The sequence below is a fragment of the Phasianus colchicus genome, chromosome 5 (assembly GCF_987193195.1).
Source record: "Phasianus colchicus chromosome 5, bPhaCol1.hap1.1, whole genome shotgun sequence".
NCBI lineage: Eukaryota > Metazoa > Chordata > Aves > Galliformes > Phasianidae > Phasianus > Phasianus colchicus.
In genome coordinates, this window is record NC_143440.1 from 51,050,612 (window position 1) to 51,073,710 (window position 23,099).

The 23,099-nt window shown below is 39.3% G+C and overlaps 1 protein-coding gene across 19 annotated transcripts in view; it reads left to right on the forward strand.

Moving 5' to 3' along the window:
• Window positions 1–23,099, forward strand: part of TRAF3 (TNF receptor associated factor 3) — a 69,668-nt gene that overhangs the window by 879 nt on the left and 45,690 nt on the right. For 3 of the 19 annotated variants that reach the window (XM_090141674.1, XM_090141675.1, XM_090141676.1), the window contains exons 1-3: window positions 212–408; window positions 17,855–17,996; window positions 22,936–23,077. The gene's annotated coding sequence lies outside the window, so the exon portion shown is untranslated. Of the gene's footprint in view, window positions 1–211; window positions 2,511–2,596; window positions 2,772–4,452; window positions 4,578–16,211; window positions 17,663–17,854; window positions 17,997–19,000; window positions 19,128–21,034; window positions 22,161–22,935; window positions 23,078–23,099 lie in introns of those variants that run through there. The other 16 variants (XM_031592960.2, XM_090141665.1, XM_090141669.1 and 13 more) reach the window with 15 other exon arrangements.

Sequence of the window (23,099 nt, forward strand, 5' to 3'; positions counted from 1 at the left end):
CGCGGCTCCGAGCCCCGGCAGCGGAGCGGAGCGGAGCGGGCGGCCCCGGTGAGCGCGGGACATCCGCCGCCGCTGGCACGGAGCGGGCCCGGCGGTGCGGGAGGAGTTGTGGACGGAGCCACTTTTCCTACAGACAACGAACGGCCTCTCGCTGTCTGGCGGGAGCGGGCAGCGCTTCGGTGGCTTTTTTTTTTTTTTTTTTTTTAATTTATTTTTTATTTTTTTTTACGCCACCCGTCTCCTGCGCTGTTTTTGCAGCATCGCGTTTTGCTGGCTTAAATTAATGACCGCGTTGTAGGGTTAGGGAAAATAACGAGTGTTTAAAAGTTTATACTGAGTCATTTCTCTGCAGATGAACCTATGACTGACTCATAATCTGAGAACTGCAGTGGCTTGTAAAATAGGAAGGTAAGGCATTTACATCTTGATTTATTTGTGTCTGAGATCTGGGTTACGTGTGGAGGAACAACTGAGATGGTCTTAATGTTGAAAGGCGTAATCTTGTGTTCTGCCAGTCAGAGCCTGTGTGTGACATGAAAGGCTGTGTGTGCCCCTCTGGGTGGGTCTGTAGCACGCATTAGAACGTTCTTCATCTTTTTTCTGCTTCTGTAGTAGTAAATGTGGGAAGTTCCGATGATACAATTGGAAATTTGCAGTCTCCTTGGGTCAGGGACTTCACTAGCATGCTGAGATCTATCAGAGTCCTGTGCGTTGTGATACGTGTGCTTTTATTCTTCAGTAGAGCTGTGTATTTTTCACTGTTGGTTCATCCCACGGAATGCAATGTGTAGCAATGCTGTGCACTAATCTCACCTTGCATTCATAGACCAGAACGGAGCTCAGTGTGTGATGTAAAGGCACGCTGGCTGGATGCAGCACAGCGGATAAGCGGCTAAATATGAAATAGCGAAGTCTGTATTCAGAATGGGTATTGACTTGCACAGAAGCATGAATTTAAAGCATGCATGGATTGTTGGAGTTATGGCTAAAGAGATGATAATATAATGTATGTTTTCCTTTAAGATGAGCTATTTGACTCTAAGTCTCTATTAATGGCAATCCGTACAGAAGTGTGTATGGAGTAACATAGATATAAATGTTAATTATTATGCCTAGGGAGAGGGTTTTGATGTTAAGACAAGAGGTACTTGGATGTTTGGACTGAATCAGAGTTCTTTGTGGCTGGGCTGGGAAACCCCTTTAATACAGCCTGATAACGGAAACACTGATGTGTCATGAGTTTGGGCATTGCAAGCAGACTGCACTGGGAGGTTAGAAAAGTTGCTTTGGTACAGCAAGAGAATGGTAGGTGTTTTACTGAAATCCGACATTGATTCAGAGCTTCCAACAGTAGCTTTACCTACGATATAGAAAGGTGAAATGCATTCAGTATCACAACAAATTCTCTTCCAAAGAGGGTACTGAAGGAGCAAGTCTTCAGGCTTGCCAGAGGTCCTCTTGCAATTGGGTTTGGTGATACTGGCTTTGGGAAGTGGTTCTGGTGTGGATTTAGAGAATTTGATCATCATCACGTCAGCATATTTACTGTTGGTACCTTGGAAAACCGTTTAAGATGGCAGTACTTAACAGCAGTGACAAAAAAAAAAAAAAAAATTCTTAAAGGGGTCTTACCAGTCCACGCTAACACAGTTTGTTTTCTAAAGCATTTCAACATTTGCTGCATTTTGGATCTTTATATTGTTCTCGTCCATAATACGAAGTTTAAGTGATAGAAGAGGACCATGTTTTTTGATACCATGTTAGTAGATATTGCTAAAAAAGCCAGCAACCTTAATTTCTGACTTTTGCTGTTAAATCACTGGTACGTAAATGCATTGGTAAGTAGGCAGGCAGAGTTCTGAAGATAAAAAGTAAGGCGGTTTAAAAATAGGTATGACTTAAATCTAATCCAGTGTTCTGAATTGGCTTTGTATGAATAGATATTAGACATCAGAATGTGTTATTCCTGCAGTATCTCAGATGATGCAACAGCTGGATTCCATTTTTTTGTTATAATAGTGTTTCTTAATTGAAGGTGCTGAATCCTATGATGTCTGAAGACTACTCATTACACACTGGTTTCAGATGTCTGTGTTCTTGTGCACAGTTTCTTTAAAGAATTGCCAAGACTTAAGGTTTTTTTTTTTTTTTTTTTTTTTTAATGGCTGTGGGTGGGTACTTTCTGAATATGATGCTTGTATTTAAAACCTCCTGGCATTTTTGGCCTATGGCTCAGGAACACCAAAAGTGGTAGGAGAGAGTGAAATCAGAGATTTCAAGATGTGATATGGGGAAAAGAAGCCAAGAGAGGGAGAGTTGTGTACGTTTGTGCATCAAAAGAAAGGTATGACTGTAGCATAAGGAAAAGTGCTGTAGCCATGCAAGGTTTTATTGTACTGTTTTTTTAACCTGCAGTGATGAAGTGGTGACATAGAAACCACAGCAGTAAGGGGCTGGCAAAGAGAACGTAGCTGGTCTCCCAGCTCTGCCTGCTGGAACCCCATACTATAGTAAGTGGGAAAGTCTGTTTATGCTTGTTTTGAGAAATAACACTTTTCAATTTCTCTGTCTTTAATTTTTTTATTTTCTTTTTCAGACAAGAGAAAAAGAGAAGGGATAGAGAATTCAGAGGAAAGAGGTAGCAACTTGCAATGAAAGACGATTAGGTGTCTGCAGAGTAGGAAGTAGGAAGAGGTGCTCTCTTGTCTGTGCTAATGGGAGTGAAGAGAAAATAGAGACCTCCTCCATCCCCAAAAGGAACATAGAAAGCAGTAAGGAAAGCATTAAGTAGAAATATCAAAGAACTTAGGAAGAAAATAAGGGAAAAAGATGATTTGATATTGGAAATTGTGATACATGTGTAGTTCTTTTGGACTTCTTTTTCTTCTTGGAAATGTTTTCTACCCTAACATGTACAGCAGAATATTGTTGCCATTGTGACTTCAATTGCTGCTGACTGTTGGCTTTATAACCAGGTTAACAGGGCAAGTGTCTCTAAAATTATACATAGCAACTGTAGGTCACTAATCCTCTCCACACCCTGAAAATGTTAAGCCTTTGATTTCTATCCTGTTGTTCTTCCGTGCTGATTTACTCCACATATGCAAAGTGTGATTCTAGTAGAATCCTGCATTTCATTTAGCAAAGGGCAGCATGGGAAGAGAAGTATCAACATGCTCAAGGATGCAGAAGTTCCATATTGTGCATGTGGTGGCCTCTGTCCCTGGCTCACCTGTTCTGTAAACGGGGTTATTGTGTACTTTGACATCAAGATTGATTGCTGCAAATTGTGAGCATTAGAACTGCATTGGGCATAGCAGAAATGCTTTAGGTTGGAGCATCTTATAGTTCCACTATTACTTTATATACTGTCATAAAAGGCTCACTTGTGAAATAGATTTATCTGCTGTATAGAGTGAACGTTCTGTAGGTTATTTACAATGATAAAATCACCAATAATTCTCTAATATGGTATAAATTATCTGAAGTGAATATAGCCTTTCACATATAGTATGCATAGCAAATGCCTTAAACAAAAACTTTACTGAAGGAAGTCCACGCAGCTCATGCAAGAGTGAGGAACTTCTCTTTTACATGCTGTAATGATGACTGTATGGAAGCTCATTATTACAGAAGTTTGATATTTGGAGTAATGCTGAACTTGCCTGAGCTTGTGGTTTCCACAGTAGTAAAAGAAAGCATCTTTTGGTAAGCCAAGTAAGATACGGCATTCCAAACTTGTCTTGGGTGGGCGTGAGTCTTCACAGCTTTCTTAAGCCTCTAACAAAATGAATTACTTTGATTTGGTCTGTCTTGAAAAGCGTGTTGCAGGTGCTTCTGTGAGATGCAAAGTGTCTTTCTGGTTGCTACTTTGTTATCACATACTCCAGCTCTGTCGGTAAGGAGAAGATGTCCTATTGAAGATAACAGTGTAAGATCTAGGAGACCTAAAGGCTGTTTCCTTGTTCCTGTAAAGGTCTGTACTGTAAGTCATTCCGTGCAGCCAAAGCAATGAGGACCTTTGTTGCAGTGCTGAGTGGTGTGACATCATGCTGGTGTCCCAGGGGCAGAAGGGGGATTCCAAGCCAAGTTTTCTACTTCCCTGGGGAGCATTCTCATAGTCAGCCACTGACCAGTTAAGTGTGGAGTCACTTCCTTCTCTTCAAGCTCTTCTGCTATGCCAGGAATAATGAAAACTCTGTGCCTGAGAAATGGAGTAAGAGGAAGCATGGCGCCCCGGTCAAATGGTTAAGACAATTACTGAGATTAGGAAAGGTGTAGAGCCTGCTGGTGCATCTCCCACTGGTGTTGGTTATTGTTATCCGGTGTATTTGGTCTTGATACTAAGGGACTGATACTACCTAACACTAGAAGCACTTAAGTAGCTTGCTGGGACTTCTGAGAATACTTATCATACATTTTGTGGCTTGTATCTGGTTTTGTCTTTTCTAGTCTGTAAAAATGGAAATAGTAGTGCTCTCCTGCAATCTGAGGGCATCAGAGATGATGTGCTGAGACAGAGCCTGGCAGTGTGAGCATTATCCATGGATAAATGAAACAAATTGCATGAGCTGTGTGTAAGTATCCCATTCTGTCTCTTCTGCAGGGCTGTACCATTCTACTCCATCAGTATTACACAGCAGGAAATAGAATTTGCTTCACAGCTCTTGCATTGTTGTATACAGCAAATATGCAGTGTTTTAGGAATCTGAGAGTACACAACAATTTGTCAGAATGGTACTTATTCCCAGCTTTCTGCTTTGGTTGTTCTAGAGCACTAATAATTATTCCTTATTCTATGGAACCAGCTTACTCTCACAATAAGTGTGCCTAAAATAACTTTTTAACAGCAAAGCCCAGCTTGTGAACCAAAATTTGGCAGTGTGAATGAAATTCATTATGTAAGCTTGTCCATGTGCATGAGAGAGAGAGAGAAATAGGACAATTGCTGGAGTTTTCATAGTGGGTATGTAGCACTAGTAAACTTTACCAGTTTACTATCCACTGTCTCTGCCTTTTCACGGAGAAGAGTCATAGAATCACAGAGTTGCTCAGGTTGGAAAAGACCTTAAAGATCCTCAAGTCCAATCACAACCTAACCATACTACCCTAACTCTAACAACCCTCCACTAAATCATGTCCCTGAGCACCACAGAACCTTCCCAAGAGTAAGTTTCCTTGAGTGATGTTGTCTGACCATTTATTTATGACTTCTCAAAGTCTTGATTTTTGCTTAGGAAATACAGCCTTAAATTTTCCATATGCCTTCTGCTTGTTTTATTCTCCTTTAAACCATCTTAATTGACTCTTCTTTCTCTATTTTATGCAATTCAGTTATTAGTGAAATCCTCTTATACAGACTGGCCAAACAACTTGAGGTGGAAGAGAAATACAATGTAAATGCTCTTAACTTCTCGGGTTTCTTCCTCTGATTCATGGAAGTGGCTCAATTTCATAGAATCATAGAATGGTTTGGGTTGGAAGATCATTTAGTTCCAACCTTTAAGATCATCTGATTCCAACCCCCTGCTATAGCAGGGACACCTCCCTCTAGACCAGGCTGTTCAGCACCCCATCCAGCCTGGCCTTGAGTGCCTCTGCGGAGGGGCATCCACAACCTCACTGGGAACCTGTTCCCGTGCCTCACTGCCCTCACAGTAACAAATTTTTTCCTAATATCTAGTCTAAATCTCTTCCAGTTTAAAGCCATTTCCTGTGTCCTGTCATTACATGCCCTTATAAAAAGGACTGCTTTCAGTCATTCTATATCTTTTGTTATAAGTTTAAGTTGTGAAGGGATGACTTCATTCCAAGGTGTTCTCATCTCATGTGAGCAAAACAACTGACTGCTTTACTCCCCATTTTCATCACTTTTCTCTTGAAATACTTATTTTCAGACTTGTATTTATTTTCATACTTTTGACTAATAATCTTTATCTGTAAATCAGCTTTCCTTTGACCTCTTTGTAGCTGCCTGTTTCTTTTTTCCCTCTACCCAAGATGAGTTAATAGGCTCTTCCAGATTGCCGAAGATGGCCCTACAGCATACCCTGCTATTGTCTGAAGTCTGCATGTCCTTTTAATATGTCCATTAATGCCCTTTTAATACAACCATTTCACTATTTTCTGTTCAGAACAGTATCCTTGAGAGGGGAGCATTTCAGTTCAGGAAACGTGTCATTGGTAAATTTGCATTTCTCCTCGTTGAAGGTGTCAATACATAATGGAAATACCAATGGATCCTGATGTTAGGATGTTAGGATAGTAGGTAGTTGTAGTAGTGGACATTACTGCTGTGTTGCCTGTGCTGCTCGGTGGTTTTTTTAATCTATGTGATAGTAAGGTATTTTGACACTTTCTTGGAGCATGTGCAGAAGAATGCTCTTGGCAATCCCCGGGAAGGTAAAACAAGTTTATTGTTATTTGTTGTTTGTGTTCTCCATCTGCTATTCCTTGGCACCCGGGCCCATAAATTCCCCTTCTTCTCCTTTCCTTCTTACGAATTCCTGAAAGCTTCACTTTCATTTTAAAAAAGTTTGTTTAGCAATCTAACTTTGAGTATTTTACCCAATAACTTCTTGAGGGAGTTTAGGGGATTTACTCTCCCCACTGTTTGCCTGTGGGTTTTTTTTTTTTTTTTTAAAGAATTAAGACAAACAAATTTCTGCCCACAGTGTTCTGTATGAGGATATCCTTCCAGAATAGGTGTAGAAGGGGTTTGGAATTATGCTGTTTGTGTATACAAAGCCAGTAATACTTATAGCTGAAGTATGATGGTGTAACTTTATAACATTATTCACTAAGAGGCTTGGTTTTTGATACAAACTCAATGTATAGTTGACTGTCTAGGAATGACCCGATAGGTCAGGTAGGCTTTGAAAGTCCTTTAAGTTGTATGTAAAAAGGTGGTTATTCCAGAGCAAGAGTGTCAATGTGCTGCTGCACTAGCTGGCAAAGTATGGAGTAGTTGAGACCTTGCTTGCAGTGCTGTGATGTAACAAATGATATGGGGAAAAAGGGTACAAAATGCAGCAAGGAAGAAAAGACTTATAGATCCATTTCAAATGTAGCTGTATGCTCTCCTGACATGTTTGTTTTCATGTGAAAATGTTGTTAATAAGACAGATAGTGGAAATTGCCAGCAGTCATCTTACTGCATGCTTTACTGCTGCTTTTTGTTCATTTACTGACTGTCTCCCATAGTATATTTTGTAGCAGAGGAACAACCTTAAAGATATCTTGGAGAGCTGGACTTGATTTTTAGCAGGTGTAGATAATGACTTTGGTTGCTGTGGTTAAGATTCAGCATTGTCCTTAGACTTTTCCTTTCCCTCTGTTTTGCTTTTGAAGAGAAAGTTTAAACATCCATAAGGTATTTTTAAACTATCCTTGCTTCTTCACAAATATTTTGTTTTTACATATTTTTAACTAAACTCTGATCTCCTGGCTAAACAAACTTCCTACTGTACTTAATAAATTTGCACGTGAAAGTATCTGCAAAAAAAGGGCTGTCAGATTGCTGTCTGTGGAAAAATGATTTGGCTTCTCTTGTAGATAATCAGTTTTTGTAGCGTAATAAATAGGCCATGTGTTAAAGTACCAGTTGTTAACACCTCTAAAATAAAATGTTTGTCATATTAAAGGAGGGGAAAAAATTGGTGAGCTCTCCATTAGATGGTGCTGCTGGGATTGAAATATTTATGTACCTAATAGAAGCAGACATCTACCTAGAACTGCTTTTACAACTGCCCCAACCCCCCTTATTTTTTTTTAATGTTTTCTTTTTATTAAAATACTTTCCAAAAGCAGTGATACTTACAAAGATTTTTTTTTCAGTTTGAAATAAATAGGTAAGATACTGAAAAGAAAGGCTGTTTCCATGGGAAGGAGGCATGGAAGAAACAAAGCATACACTTCTTGCATGGGTGATTTAGATTCTAGCAGCTGCCTTTTTTGTTGTAAATCTCATCTGATTGAAAGATGGCTCTGAGTTACTTTCATACACCACTACCATGTAAATGAGGATACTGTGGGTAGTACTAAAGAAATGCAGTGTCAAGAAGTACTTGATTTTTAAAATCCCCAAGTGAATTAGACTGACCATTACAGTGTTAACACCCATATAAATTGGAGTTCAAGTCTTCTTGCTGCCTGCTGTCCACTTAATTTTTCCTTTTGAAGAGCAGCGTTTTGTTTTAACTGAACAACAGAATGATAGTATTCATTTGCCCCAGCCATGGCTGGTTTTCCTGGTTTTCAGGAAAACCGAAGGCAACAGATGTGGTGCCTATCTGTAAGCATACAGTACTATCACAAATGTCATAGCTTATCCCAGCCTGAATAGTCTGAAGTTGTTGCTTCAAATCTCAGCAATTTCCCAGGTGTCCACAACTATACCTACCTTTTCTGCATGTCTTAGATACTTTAGGACATCTAAAATTGAGCTTAACACCCATGATTGGACATTCAACTCTTCATACATATTAATCTGAAACAATGTGCACTAGCAAACATATTCTTGCTGTTAGAACTCCTTCAAAGATGGCAAGGGAAGGCTGGTGAGGTCTTTGATATCTTTCATATCACACAGCTCTAAGCAGAAAAAACCAAAACCAAACCAAAACAAAAAAACCCCATAACCTAATTTTTAGAAATAGTGTTGGTCAGCAGGAAGAGAAGTTAGCTGTGGGTGCTGAGCAAGATAATCTTTAAGGTCCTTTCCAACCCAAAAACATTTTTGATTCTTGATTGGGTTCATGAAGCCACAGCCTTCTTCCTATTACAGGTATAAGTATTTTTAGCATGATTTAAAGAGTACAGATGATTGTGATCAGTCAGCTAAAAATGTTTGGTAGCATTGAATAGCATTGAGTGAGAAATGTAACAGAGGGATTTTTTTTTTTTTAAGGAAGTGGATCTATCTATCTATCTACCTAACTATCTATATCCATGTCTTTTGATAGTTTTTATTCAAAAGCATGTGTGAAGGTTGGCTAGCAGGACAGGCTTAGCAAGCATCCTCATCTTGGGGTTGGAAATTTAAAATTATTTTGGATCTCATGTGTAATTTTCTGTTCTCAAGGAAAGGAAACGAGATCCTTGATTAAATTCTTTGTTTACTTTTGAGCCTTACATAGGGCTGTGTGATTGCAAGTTGCTCTTAGTTCCCCAGAATCAAGTAATAAGGCAGAGGATTGGTTCTCTTTGATGGCCTTAGTCATCCATTTGGAGAAAAAAACTTAAATAAAATGTTACTTAAATGTTAATGATTATGTGATAACTGGGGAAATGGACAAACTGTTGTGTGAGAAAATGAGAGCTTCACCTTGAGTCTTTTATCATTAATTTACTGTTGGCTAATAATAACAAGTGAAGGGGCAGTTAAAAGATAGTGGTTACATACAGCTGTATGACTTCACATCAAATATGGATTTGCTATTCCTCAGTTATATGATTTGGTTTTCTGAGTTAGGCCAACCCAACCCAAACCCAAATTTCTAGTGAATCTAGAAGAAAGTAAGTCATGCTTGGTCATCTTGAATAGAGACTAACATTGCTGTAGGATCGTGTATAGACAATATAGTGTATAGACAGGGTAGTGATATTCTTGTTTTGGGTCTCTTTTAGCAGATATTAGCAAATCTTGGCCTTCCTTCTTCCCTTCTGTTTTTGCTTATATCTGATTAGGTGTCTACCATTGTGTTTATAGGCTAAGACTTCACAATTAGTAGGATTTACCAGTATATTTTGCAGTGCTTAGATTCCAGAGCAACGAATAGCTATTGTCCATGTTGCCCAAATAGAATCAAAAGCATATCCCATTAGAATGCTCATCAGAGAGGACAGTCAGGAAAGAAGGGACAAAATATTGTAGCGCATTATGAGTGGTTTTTTTTTTTTGGCAAAAAAAGTTAATGGGGTTCTAGAGACTGGTAAAAGCAGTGTTGTAATAGATCCACTGAAAATAGATGGCAAAACTTATTTCTGCTTAAGAAAAAAAATCAACAAATGAACAATCAGAAATTTGGAGTAAATGAAGGATTTTATTTGCACATACATCCTTCAGGAAAGGATTGTGGATGGGACAGTGCTCTTATGTTTATTGATATACAGGAAAGCTCTTGATAATAAACTTGTCTTGATTTAGCAGTGACAAAGAGAGGAAAGAGCTGGTTAAGAAACAGAAATAAAAAGTAGCTTGTGAAAGATTAACTTGAACTGATTAATTCATTATTTCTAGGAAACAATGGGGGAAGAATAACAAAATAGAGAAGTAGAATAGCTACAATTCAGAAAACTTGTAGGATGCCATAGGAAACATGTTAGAAACCAAGAAGAATTCAGTAATATTACCTGCTCTGTTGGGAAAAAGTGTGAATTACTGATTTGTACTTCCTTTTGCACTGGCACATAGCAGCAGACCTATTTGACTAAGTCAGTACACTGCTAATGACCTCAGATCCAAGAAAAAAAGAAGTATGAAGCTTGGTGAGAATGTTAAGGATAAGTAAGAAAGAATGACACAGGCATATGGAGTAAAAAAAGAGAAGTGTTTGAGACATAAAACAATATCAAACTAGTGAAGGAGGTAAAAATATGTTCTCATTATCTTTCATATGGTTTTGAACAGTAGGAGGATATTGTTCCAGCAGTCAATAAGAAGGGAAAAGTAACAATAGGTGATGCCAAGAGGAATAAAGTAATGAACTCTGCTATTTTCTATTTAAGAATGAGGTGATATCATGCATAATCCAGCTAGTGGTTAACTCTTCAGCATGTTTGTGGTGATTCATAGAGGTTAAATGCAATTCCAGATGTTTTTTAGTGTTTTATCTTGTGATTTCTGTGGAATGAGTAATGTGAAACTGAGTAATAGAATTTTATTTACCAGGAAAACTAGAATAGATGTAATTTGTAAACATCTGAAAGATAGCAGAATGATGGTAAGAGCTATTAGCATTTTTCCATAGGATTTTTATCACATTTATTTTGGTGTCATGATTTGAGGTCTGTGGGACTAGGTTAAGGTGTTCTGTTTTAAAGGATGTAGTTGCAGGGATAGTGTGGAATGAACTGGAAAAGTGAGAAGAAGGATGCCAATAGCTGTGATTATTCTCTGATACACTGCCTAGGCATCTATTTTTGTCTCCTGAGGTGGTTAAAATTTTCAACAGTGATTTAAAGGACTGAACAATAGAGAACGCGTCCATTACTTTTGCAGATGGATACCAAACTGAGATTGCATGCAAGTTCTCTGCAGAACGGAATTCTGATTCAAAATGAACAGGTCTTGATTGGGGTATACAGTCATTGGCTTTGGGTAGCTCACTGCTCTTAAATTTTCATATAGCCTACGTTTTTCTTGCATTTTCAATTTCTCTTGTTCTCCTGCTTTCAAATACTGAATCCAATTCAAGATGTCATTGAGCTCGAAATACTTGGCCTACAGCCTCATCCTAAATGAAATGCCTAAGTCTGAATTTATGACTAAATGCAACATGTCAGTCCTGATGCTGTTACAAGCACTGAAATGAAATGGCATCTTTCCCCCACTTGTGAAACAGACCCAGAGCTCTAGTGTGCTGGAGTTGTCTTGATACCATGAATGCTACCTAAACCACCAGTGAACAAAAGTTTTACACTGTATGAAGTTGTGAAGTGAACAGTAAAAATGAAGGAGCAATATTGTAATTTTTATTAATGCTACAAGCGTGGTAAATTCAAAGGGAAAGAGGTGAAGACCAAACAAAGATACAGCAGTATCTTAATGGCTCTTGTTAGTCACTGAGGCTCAGGCATTAGAGCCTATTGCCAACTATTAGATACAGTAAGTAAAATAGGATCAAAAGCATTTTGAGAGCATATAATAATTCACATGTTCATGTATGGCCTGACTGCCCTGGTAGAGCTTTCTGAGGCCTTATGGTACTCCCTTTAAACTGATGTTGTTTCTTTGTTCTTCTGCTCTCTACTCTTCCTCCTGTAAATAGGAACATGTTTAAGAAACATGTTTAATCTTTGTACTTTTGAGACACTATTCTATGGCCCCTGATTAAACCACCCTGTGTATTGAGATGTTCACTGCTTGAATAAAGAGGTCAGCATATAATGGCTGTAATTAGTACAGAAGAGTTCAGCTCCCGTTGTTCTAGGCTTATGCTGGATATTCATCTGTTTTCAATAGCTAGAATGAGATGATGTGGTGACTGGGTCATTCTTTGTGCTGTTGCAGGGAATGGTCAGTGCTCTTTGTGACAGTATTACAGCTTTGCCATGGTCCTGGAAGAATGAGTTAGAGAAGATGTCCGAGTTAACTAACTTTGGAAAAACAGGAGGGATGGGAATTGAAACTGGGCTGATTACTTTTCAGTTCTATGTCAATTGGTAAAACCAGTATTGAACATGGCGAAAATGTGTAGGGGAAGCAAGTATGGGAATGTTACACATCTTTAATCAGTTGCTATTGCCTGCCGTTTGCCCAAACATAAGAGTTTCTGGTCCATACTCTTGACTTGGAAACAGTTGGACTGTAGGTGTAAAGTCTGAGAAGTGAATACATTTGTAGTGAACTCTCAGCTGCTTGTAAATAGTGATATAGTATAACTATAGAATCATTTGGGTTGGAAGAGACCTTTTAGATCATCTAGTTCCAACTCCCCTGCTATAGGCAGGTATACTACCCACTAGACCAGGTTGCTCAAGGTCCCATCCAGCCTGGTCTGGAGCACTTCTAGGGAAGGGGCATCCGCAACCACTCTGGGCAACCTGTTCCAGTGTCTTGCCACCTTCACAGTAAAGAATTTCTTTCTAATATCTAGCCTATATCTACTCTCTTCCAGTTTAAAGCCATTTCCCTTTGTTCTGTTGCTACATGCCCTTATAAAAAGTCCCTCCCCAGCTTTCCTGTAGGCCCCCTTCAGGTGCTGGAAGGCTGCTATAAGGTCCTCCCAGAGCCTTTTCTTCTTCAGGCTGAAAACCTCCAACTCTCTCGGCCTGTCCCTGCAAGGGGAGGTGCTCCAACCCTCTAATTGTCTTCATGGCCCTCCTCTGGACCTGCTCTAACTGCTCCATGTCTTTCTTGTGTTGGGGGCCTCAGAACTGGACTAAGTATTTCAGGTAGGATCTCATGAGAGCAGAGTAGAGGGGCAGAATCACCTCCCTTTACCTGCTGGTCACGCTTTTCTTGATACAACACAGGAAACGGTTGGTTTTTCAGGCTGCAAGCTCACGTTGCCTTATGTTGAGTCTTTCAACCTGCACCCCCAGATCCTTCTCAGGGCTGCTCTCAAGCCATTCTCTGCCCAGCCTGTATTTGTGCTTGGGATTGCCCCTACCCAGGTGCAGAACTTTGCACTTGACCGTATTGAATTTTGTGAGGTTGGCATGGACCTACCTCTTAAGCCTGTCCAGGTCCTGGATGGCATCCCTTCCCTCTAGTGTGTCACCTGTACCACTCAGCTTGGTGTCATCAACCAAGAGGCAGCTTCTTAATCTGCCTGCGAGCAGGGTACAGTAGGACAGAGGTCTCAATTACAGGAACAAAGGAGTCTTCCAGCTGTGTGGTGATATTCTGTTTGCCTTCATCTGCTCCTTTCTTCCTTTCTTTATAGGATTACACTAGGGGCTGGCATACATCTGTTTGCTGCTGCTGCAAGGAGTTCTTTTTTATGTGTTCTTTGCCTCTTGTCTGGTTTGCTAGTACTGCTTTCTCTTTTTTTTCTTTTTCTTTTTTTTTTTTCTGTCATGGTGCAGTTTTGTATTACTGTACTAGGGCCCTTTCCTTAAGCAAGTGGAAATACGTTATTTGACAAGACCTACTGAACCCTCTGTAGCATTGTATTCCTATCTGAGTTAAGGAAAGGTGCTTTCATGGCATGACCCTTGCTTATGGCAGTGGCTCATAGGTTTCTGATCTTTTTAGGACCATCTTTCAAAAGAACGGATTAAACTTGCTCCAGTATGACTTCTGATTGCGTAACACACTAGGAAGAGCTGTGCTTATACTTAAAATTTGAAGACCATCAGCTGCCGTTAGGTGGAAAAACTAAGGCAGACCACAAAGCCAGTATTGTTCTGGCTGTGTTTTTTTTGATAAGGCATACAGGGAATGCAGCCTGCTGGTTCATTGAAGGGGAGGACTGGTATTCGCTTGATGGATGAAGTTGATGAAGCCAGTGAAAATACCATGCTGTTCAGACCAATAGGAAGACTGGGTGCAGGGTGAGCGTGTTCAGTTATCCTGGGGAATGTAAAAAGCTGTGCTGGTTTCTGGAAAAGCTGCTGGCAACTTTGGGTCTTCGGGACAGTTCATTGCTTTGTCCACTACAGCTCAGATATGCTGTATTTTACTTAGGTATTGCAGCTACATTACTTGTCTTGGGCTGTATGTTCCAAGCATAGAACTTGAGCCTTCAGATAAATGTGTGGGTTCATCCCCAGATAGCAGTTAAAAATATGCTTTCTGATTTCATAGAATGAACGGCTTGGGTTGGAAGAGATCCTAAAGATCATCTAGTTCCAGCCCCAGTGCTGTGGGCAGGATTGCCACTCACTAGATCAGACTGCTTAGGGCCCCACTCTGCATGGTCTTGAACACCTCCAGGGATGGGGCATACAGTTTCTCTGGGCAAACTGTTTCAGTGCCTCACTACTCTGAGTAAAAAAATTTCTTCATAATACCTTACCTAATCTTCCCTCTTCTAGTTTAAAACCATTCCTCTCTGTCCTATCCCTAAATGCCCATGTTGAAAAATGATCTCTCTCCATCTTAAAAGCTCTCCTCAAGTACTGGAAGGCCACAATGTAGTCTTCTCTGAACTGAACAAGCCTAGCTCCCTCAGGCTTTCTTTACAGGAGAGGTGCTCCAGCCCCTCTGATCATCTTCATGACCTTCCTCTGGATCTGCTCCAGCAGTTCTATGTCTGTCTTGTGCCAGGGGCCCCAGGACTAGATGCAGTATGCAGATGAAGTCTCTTGAGGTCAGAAAAGAGGGGGACAGTCACCTCCCTTGCCTTGCTGGCCACTGCCCTTTGATGAAGCCTAGGATACTGTTGGCCTTCCAGGCTGCAAGTGCACATTGCTGCCTCAGTGTTGTTCTCAATGTGTTCTCCCAGTCTGTACACATATCTGATATTGCCATGACTGAAGTGTAACACCTTTAGCTTGGTATTGTTGAATCTCATTAAGTTTATATGGACCCACTTTTCATGCTTGTGCTGGTCCCTTTGGATGGCATCCCTTCCTTCTGTTGTGTCAACTATACCACTCAGCTTTGTGTCATGAGCAAACATAGAATGGGCTGGTTTGAAAAGGACCTCAACGATAATCTATTTTCAACCCCCCTGCCACGACCAGGCTGCCCAAAGCCACATCCAGCCTTGTACTGAATGTTTCTGAGGACGGGGCATCCACAGCCTCTCTGGGCAACCTGTTCCAGTGCGTCTCCACCTTCTGAGTGAGAAACATCCTCATGCTGAGCATGTACTCAATCCCACTGTTCTGGGTCATTGATAAAGATGTTGAAGAGCACTGGTCTCAAGGCAGATCCTTGAAGACACCACTCATCACTAGCCTCCACCTGGACATAGAGCTGTTGACTAACCCTCTGGCTGCAACCATCCAACCGATTCTTTATCCACTGAGTAGTCCAGCCTTCATAACCATGTCTTCCTTTTTGCAGTCACGGGGGCTTTACTGACAGCTGTGACTTTTCAGATGTGATGGAGAATGGTCTGGCAACCTGGGATGCATATCATGGGCGACATTCAGTCTCATCAGGAAACTCTCTACTAGCTCTTTGCTTACAGTGAGATGGTTTTTGCTTCCCCAGTTCCCACCTAGAAGTTAAGGAATGTGAGAGATTGAAGCAAATAACTTTTTGAGTAGCTGTAACCATGTCTGTGGTTACCATTTCTCCCTTCTCATTTATTGAGGTGTATTCTGAGTTCAGCCTATGTCCACGATGGAGGTGAAGGGACCCACCATTTCATGCCCTGGGAAAAGAAGGGGATGGGGGAAAGGAAAAGGTAGGGAGATGGGCCTGGTTGAAGGAAAACAGTGGCAATGAGCTGAAGGAAAAACTGGGTTTAGTAAATGTAGTAGTGGAATGTGAGGTAACACAATATCATACAATATGTTTGGAAATTGAAGCTAATAAATAAAATGCAAAAGAGAGAGTTTCTGAAGCTGAAGTCTTTACTCTAATGTTGTAGGTGAAGCAGCCAGGGAGCAGAGAGAGGTCTCGTGACTGCCAGTCCATTTTATCTTTCCTTCTGAATGGAAAATGGAAACGGAAAAATGAAGTCTTCTGGGAGTTTGTAGTTTATTCTTCTCTTCTGAAACCGAGAGACCAGAAACACTGACAATCCATGGAACTGCAGCATTCACTCTTTAACTTCCAGTGCACTGCATGATGTTATGATGTGGAATATTGATGAAAAACCATAAAACCATGACAGGGGGTTATGTTCACCGTGGTCGTTCTTTTCTAACCAATATACCTGTAGAATCCCTTATTTTTCACATCCTTTGCCAAGTTTAGTTCCATCTGGATGGCATTCCTGTACTCTTCCCAAAGTGCCAGTTGTATTTCAATATTAAAACAAATGCGATCTTTCTGCTTTTGAGCTGCTATATAGTTAGGTTTAATTAATGTTTGATTTTTGCAATCTAAAATACTCTAGAACTCAAATCCTAATACTTCTGCAATGAAGATCCACAACATTAATCAAAAGTATTTATTCAATTTACAACTTTCCAGAAGTTGTATGATTAAAAAAGAAGGCTTAGTCCTTAGTATTATGAAAAAAAAATAAATAAAAGCAGAAACTAAGCTATAAGCAATAATCTAGATGATCTGAATTTTTAAATTTATTGCATTTTCAGCAGACTAAGGAGAAGAATATTTGAACTGTGAAATACTTTGAATTTATTCTCATATGATTTTATTTTGAGCTGCCTGATTGATTTAAAGCTGTTATCAACCCCTGAAAAATGGAGGAAAGATTCTCTCATTGCAGTTACTCTGAGTGAAGTGGATTTTACACTGTAGTTGTGCTGGAGTATGTTTTTGTTGGTAAAAGAAGGCAAGAAAACCTTCCAGTTTGTTACTGACTGACTGTAGTGATCGTTGGCTCTCTTGTTGGCTTTTATTTCCCAGTAAAGTGAACATGGAAGAATTAAGATGGTATCGTGCCTTCTTGTAAATCCATTCTGATTGTTTCACAAATAATCATTTTTTACAAGAATAAATTGGTAGCTTAAAGTGCATTTAGTTCTCAGTACTGCAACTCCGATATGGCCTTGATATGCTAGCCAATGGGTTTTAATGCTGTTTGATGATGATATTAAATCTACCTTTGTTTTCAGTCTTCGTATGTCCTCTCTTTTTCGTCTGAGTGTGAATGTTTCCTTTGCTGAATAGGTTGAAGTACAGTAGCTAGTAAAATTAGATCTGTATTGAGAAATGGAGCATGCATCTCAGATAGATAGTTTCTTTTCTTGGTTTTGGTTCAGGTTAACAGAAGTATCTTTACATCTGCAGTTTCTGGAAATTTAAGAACACTGTGAACCTCTGGCCAATAAAAATTTTCCCATTATGTAAAACATTCTTGCAGATCAGCTTGACTCACTCCGTGGTGACAGTGGTGACTTCCTCCATGAAGTAAATACATTTTTGCAATGAATTTTCTAGTCAACTAATAAATTTCAGTGTGGCTTTTTGAGTTGATGTAGTTTGTATGGTTTCATGCAACTTTAACGTATTATTTCTCTTTTATGCCTTCAAGCTTGAGAGAATTGTTTCTGTATATTAAAAGAAGACACTTGAAACCAACTTTACTTGTTTGTTTCCCAGCAGGAAAGCCTGAATGCTTAGGCTTTAACTGAATCAAGACCAGCTCTCAGCAGCAGGAGACAATGTATTAATCCATTGGAAGTACACACTGCAGTCTTGTGTTTCACTGTGTTTGCGCTGTGAATTTTTTTCATGTAAACAGGTAGGTTGTGATTTTTTTATATTTTTTTATTTTTATTTTTTTGCTATATACATTGTTTTTGTAATTTTAGAAATCTGGTGACAGTCGTGTGAGTGTTGTTTTCTCTTTCTGGTTTTGTTTTGTTTTAGGAGGGGGAGGGGTGGTAGTGGTAGAATTCCTGTAATTGTGTGAAACCGTAAAGTACCTTGTTCTCCTTTATGTTTTCACATCTCCAAGTTGATGGTATTAATTTTACAAATCGCCTTCAGTGCTTGAACTTGCTTTCGGGTGTGATGCATCAAATCTCAAGCAAGTTTCTCTTGTTTCTGTAAGCCAGCACTGCTCTTCTTTTGTGTCTTCCACGCAATCGAAGTGGACTATTTAGGAAATTTTTCTGCACTGTCTGCTTGGTGGAGTTATTATGCCTGATAGTATATGGAGGTTTCTTTGTTAATAATTTTTTGGTACATTTTATCAATTTTATTCTATTTGCAACCAAGGTAAGCATTATTATCTCTATTTCATTGAATACCAGTGGGAGAAATTTATTTTTTTTTTTTTGAAATAGCTTAGAAATACGATAAATGTTAGCCACTTCCTTAGTCAAGAGGAAGAAATATTTTAGAATGGTACATTAAATATTTTTGAGGTTCTCCTTTCCTTCCTTGTTACACCTTGCTTCTTCTGCAGCTTGGAAAGAAAAGATAGTTCTACAAAAATCTGGCAGTCCTGTTTGCCTTTGGTTTTACCTATAAAATAAGTTTGGACAAGAAAAAGTGAAACAGATGCTCCTTTTAACTTCTTGACAAGAACACAGACTATTCCTGAGTTCTCTGGGTGAGCAGCAGGGGTCGTGTCCTCAGAGAGCAGCAGTAGATGATACTCTGAGACTACAGAACATGAGATTCTGTGTCCTATTCCTCAGAGCAGGTGCAGCATTATAAAGCTGGAAGCTAGAGAAGTTCTTTCAAAACTTTGTATGGAAAAGGAGTACATCTGAAGATATTTTTTTTTTTTTGCTACAGTTCTTTTAAGCGTTATGACAAAGAACGTTCCAAATACCAAAAACTCTGGGAATCCTGAACGGTTGTCAAACAGACTTGCTACTTTTCTGCAAGAATTTCTTCCTTGGCCCTAGTTTGCAATGTAATGGTAGGTGTTGGTTTTTTCTCCTAAGAGAATCCTTGATAGTGTGTGAATCCCAGTCAGGAAGCAACTCGACTGCACGTTTCTGTCTTGAAGGAATTTTCAGTGTCCTGAAGCAATATAAGTTAAAAAGATCTTATTTTATCATTTATGTTCTCTTTTAAGGGGGAAAGGGACATTTTTGGTCCTCCTTTCCCCCAGCTTTACTAAGATTTTCTTGTTGTTGTTCCTTGATTCTGGTTATTTTTTTCACATCTGACAATTCCCAACTTTAGACCGAAGCTGTATTATACAAAGTAATACACTTACAAGTATATGAAGAGATGGGAATTTGATAGGGTGTCCAAGTGAGGAGAGAGAAAGGAGGCATTACACCTTCTTTCTCAGTGAAGGAGAACAGAAAAGTACAGAAGTGCTCTAAGTCACGTAGAAAGCCTGTACCTGTTAGTTCTTCTCATATTTTAATTTTTTTCCCTTATTTCAAAGCCAGCAGGCTTTTCCCCTTTTCCAAATCCATTATTATATATTTTTAATGTAGTACTTAATGTTGAGTGTACAAAGCAGGGAAGAGGTTCTAAACTGAAGATGACCTTCGGCAATGAATAAATTCTTAATAACTGCAAGCTTAAGTAACTAAAACTTTGTATGGGACCTATGCCATGCTAGAGAAGAAAGAAAAGAAAACAAAAGAAAACAACCCAAGTTGTAAGACTGCTATTTCAGTGCCTGGAAACTTAGGAACCCCTGTGAAGAGTAAGCTAAGGACTTGTGCACGGCTGTGAGAAAGCAATCTTTCTCCTGTCTGTGGGCGGGGGAGTGAGTAGTAGATGTGTTGATTACATCTGTGAAGCTATACCTATGTTGCCCATTACCTTTTCTTTAAAAGGTCAATGTAAGCCTAGTTGAAGCATGCCACTAAAAACAAGCCATTTTTTTTAACTACTGGGAGCCGGAAGCCAAAAGGATTCATGCACATGAAATTACTTTCCAGTGTCCTTCCTGCTTTTCTCCAAATAATGTGTTAAGAATATTAGCTCTTGCACCTTCTCGTGGGGCTGCAGAAGGAGGTCTGGAAGTGAGGTACAGGGTGCTGAAGGGCTGCTGAAGGTTGATGTTCAGCAAAACAACAACAGCAACAAAAACAAACAAACAAAAAAATCGTATGAATGGAAAATAGATGAAGATGCTAGAGTACAGAAAGAACAGTAGAAAAAATCCTAGAGATCCTACCAAACTGCAGTTCATTTCCTTAAACCCACATCTGATGTGGCAGGAGATTATTGAAACAAACTCTACTGTACATTTTTGCTTCTTTTCTGGACACCTTCAGTCCTTCCCTACCTGCATTTTGTGTAGCCACTGGGAAGACTGCAGTGCAGTAATTGGCAAGGATTACTAGGAGGGAAAATCAGGCTGTGGTGACTGCTTTTACTGAGATCTGCATTTGGGCACAGAAGGTAATGAATGGATGCTTTTCAGTTCCTGATTCAGAGATGTGGCTGCTTGTGGAAGAGGGCATGGTTCAGTCTTCATTAAGTGTCCCTAGTGTTTGCACGTCATGCCAGAAAGCCAATAAGTTTAGTGATGCAGTGGTTAGTTTGTTCTTTTATATGAAATACTTGCAGTTTCTGCCTAATACTTTGTATTTAATCCTTTGTGCACAGACAGTGGAGAGTAAGGTAAGATACTTTTGTTGCCTGACATTTAAAGGATAATGGAAGTAATTTGTGCATGATGTAGCATGAAACAATAACTGCATTCTGTTGGAGAGCAGAAGTTTTGATTATCTTTTTAATTGCTTGCAACACATGGAAATTCATTGTAATAAAGTTTGTGGATCATCTAGTGTACTCAAGTTGACAAAAAGTTTTTGTACTATATATGAATTAAAATATTATTTTTATTTTGTCAGTTTTAACTTGATTTTTCAGTATAGCAATGGAAATTTCTTTTCAAGAACAATGTTCTTGGAATGTTTGGTCTTTTATGTTTATCGTAAGAGCTGAAAACCAGTCCTTTCTCTGTCTTATTCCTGTCTCTGGATGTTTTTTCATGTCAGAGATTTAAGGATATAGCACCATCATGATGCTGCAACTTAGATGTGGAGCTTTCTTATTGAACTCATTCAGTAAGAATGAAAATGTGGAGACCCTTAATTACTTTGTGAATTGCAAGGAGTTGTGTGTAGGAAGACAGGAAAGGCTGAGAGCTTAAAACTCTCTACACTAAATTAAGGTTTATAGCTGGACATATACATGGAAAGTGTACATGGTGTGTACAGTGATGAGGTTAATCATAATCCATGTCTAAATTCTGCATAGGAGTTTAAAAGAGCTTTGTAACTTTGTGAGTTACTGTATTGAAATTTAGTATTGAAATTCATGACATCTACTGGCAATATGGGCTCATTGGGAATTAATACACTATTTATTGGGGAAAGTATTGTACAGATGCAGATCTCCTTTTTATATGAGTAATGATTTGTTTCTGTACATCTTAGTGTTGGGCTGTTTTTCCAGTTCTCTTTCTAGAATTAGACAGATAGGGCTTCCATTGGTCAGTGCATTTTTTTTCTACAGTCTGCAGCCACTCATTACTCTTAGTAGGATTGTGGTCTGCTCTATTAGAAGTGTAGCCCTACCTTTTTACTTCCTGAGGAGCAAAGGTGAACTGAAACATGTGATGAAGATCAAAAAGGACCTATTTAATAGCTCTGAAAATCTGTGGCATTTCTAAATAAATGTTATCATCTTGGTCTCACCAAGTTACTTTAGACATGATTAGGAGAATGAAAGCCTCGCACATTCAGTGTCAGATCTGTAATTCTGTGACTGTCTTCATTTCCATAAACAGTTCTGTGTAACTGCTGAGGTTGATCCAACTTTGCAGCATTTTGTGCAGGATGACAGCTGGGAGTACCCTGCCAAGCTGGGCCCTTGGTGCCAGTCTGCTCAGTGTCATCTGGGAGCATCATTGCGTGGGCACTACGGAATAGCTGGTCACGTTTTTCAGACTTTTCTGACACTGTTAGGCTCTGTGGTAGGTGGCTGCAAACTTCATTGATAAGAGCTGAGAAACTAAAAGTATTGCAAAAATGTGGTTTTACTGTGTGCGTTGTATATGGTCGAATGAGTTTTCTACAACATGGTCACAAAGTGTTGTCCTTGAAGTGTAAATATGAGAGCTCTGTGGGGATTTAGGGTTGGTGTATTGGTCACCTGAGTGGTGGTGTGGCATTTGTTCCATTTAAACTTGACAGTCACCTTTTAGAAATGTACGTAGATAGAGATTGGAGTCTTCCATTAATGGCGCTTTCAGACTCTTCCCCCTCTTCTCTGTGCCTGTTAAAATGTTAAGTTCAAGAAAGTTTCCCTAACACATGTTACTTTCTTCTAACTGAATACTGTCTTAGGGTGAGTGCTTTTTGGAGAAACTCTGCAGAATATTTGGTTGCTTTTCCAGAACTGGAGTAATGTTTCCAAATAGAATTTAACAGACTGTTAAGGAGAAGGTTGTGCTGCCTGGTAGAGTTCTTTACAGTCTGTGCTGGCAACTGATGCATCCGGGTGGAGAAGTTTTGTATGAAGTCAGAAAAAAATTGATCATAACTTTCACTTTGTCCTGCTATATAATGTTGTTTGTTGTTGTTTGTCATTTGTTTGTACATTACCTATACTCTTCTTCACTATTTTTAAAATTTGCCATTAAAAATTAGTTTGATACTCAGTTTCATTGGACTAACTTTATCAATGCTGAAAACGGTGTACGTGGTTTTTGAATGAAGGTGACATAACTTCAATTTTTCTTTCTTTAGGGTGAAGAAAGAAACCGGGCAGACTAGCGAAGTTCTTTTTGTCAAGAGTAAAGAGAACGCTTACAGACCATTGAGAAAGTGCTTTTTTCTTCTCTCTTCTCAAGCTACAGATCAAATGAGATTCAAATAAAACAAAGGAAATGTAAGCAATCAAAAAGCCTGTT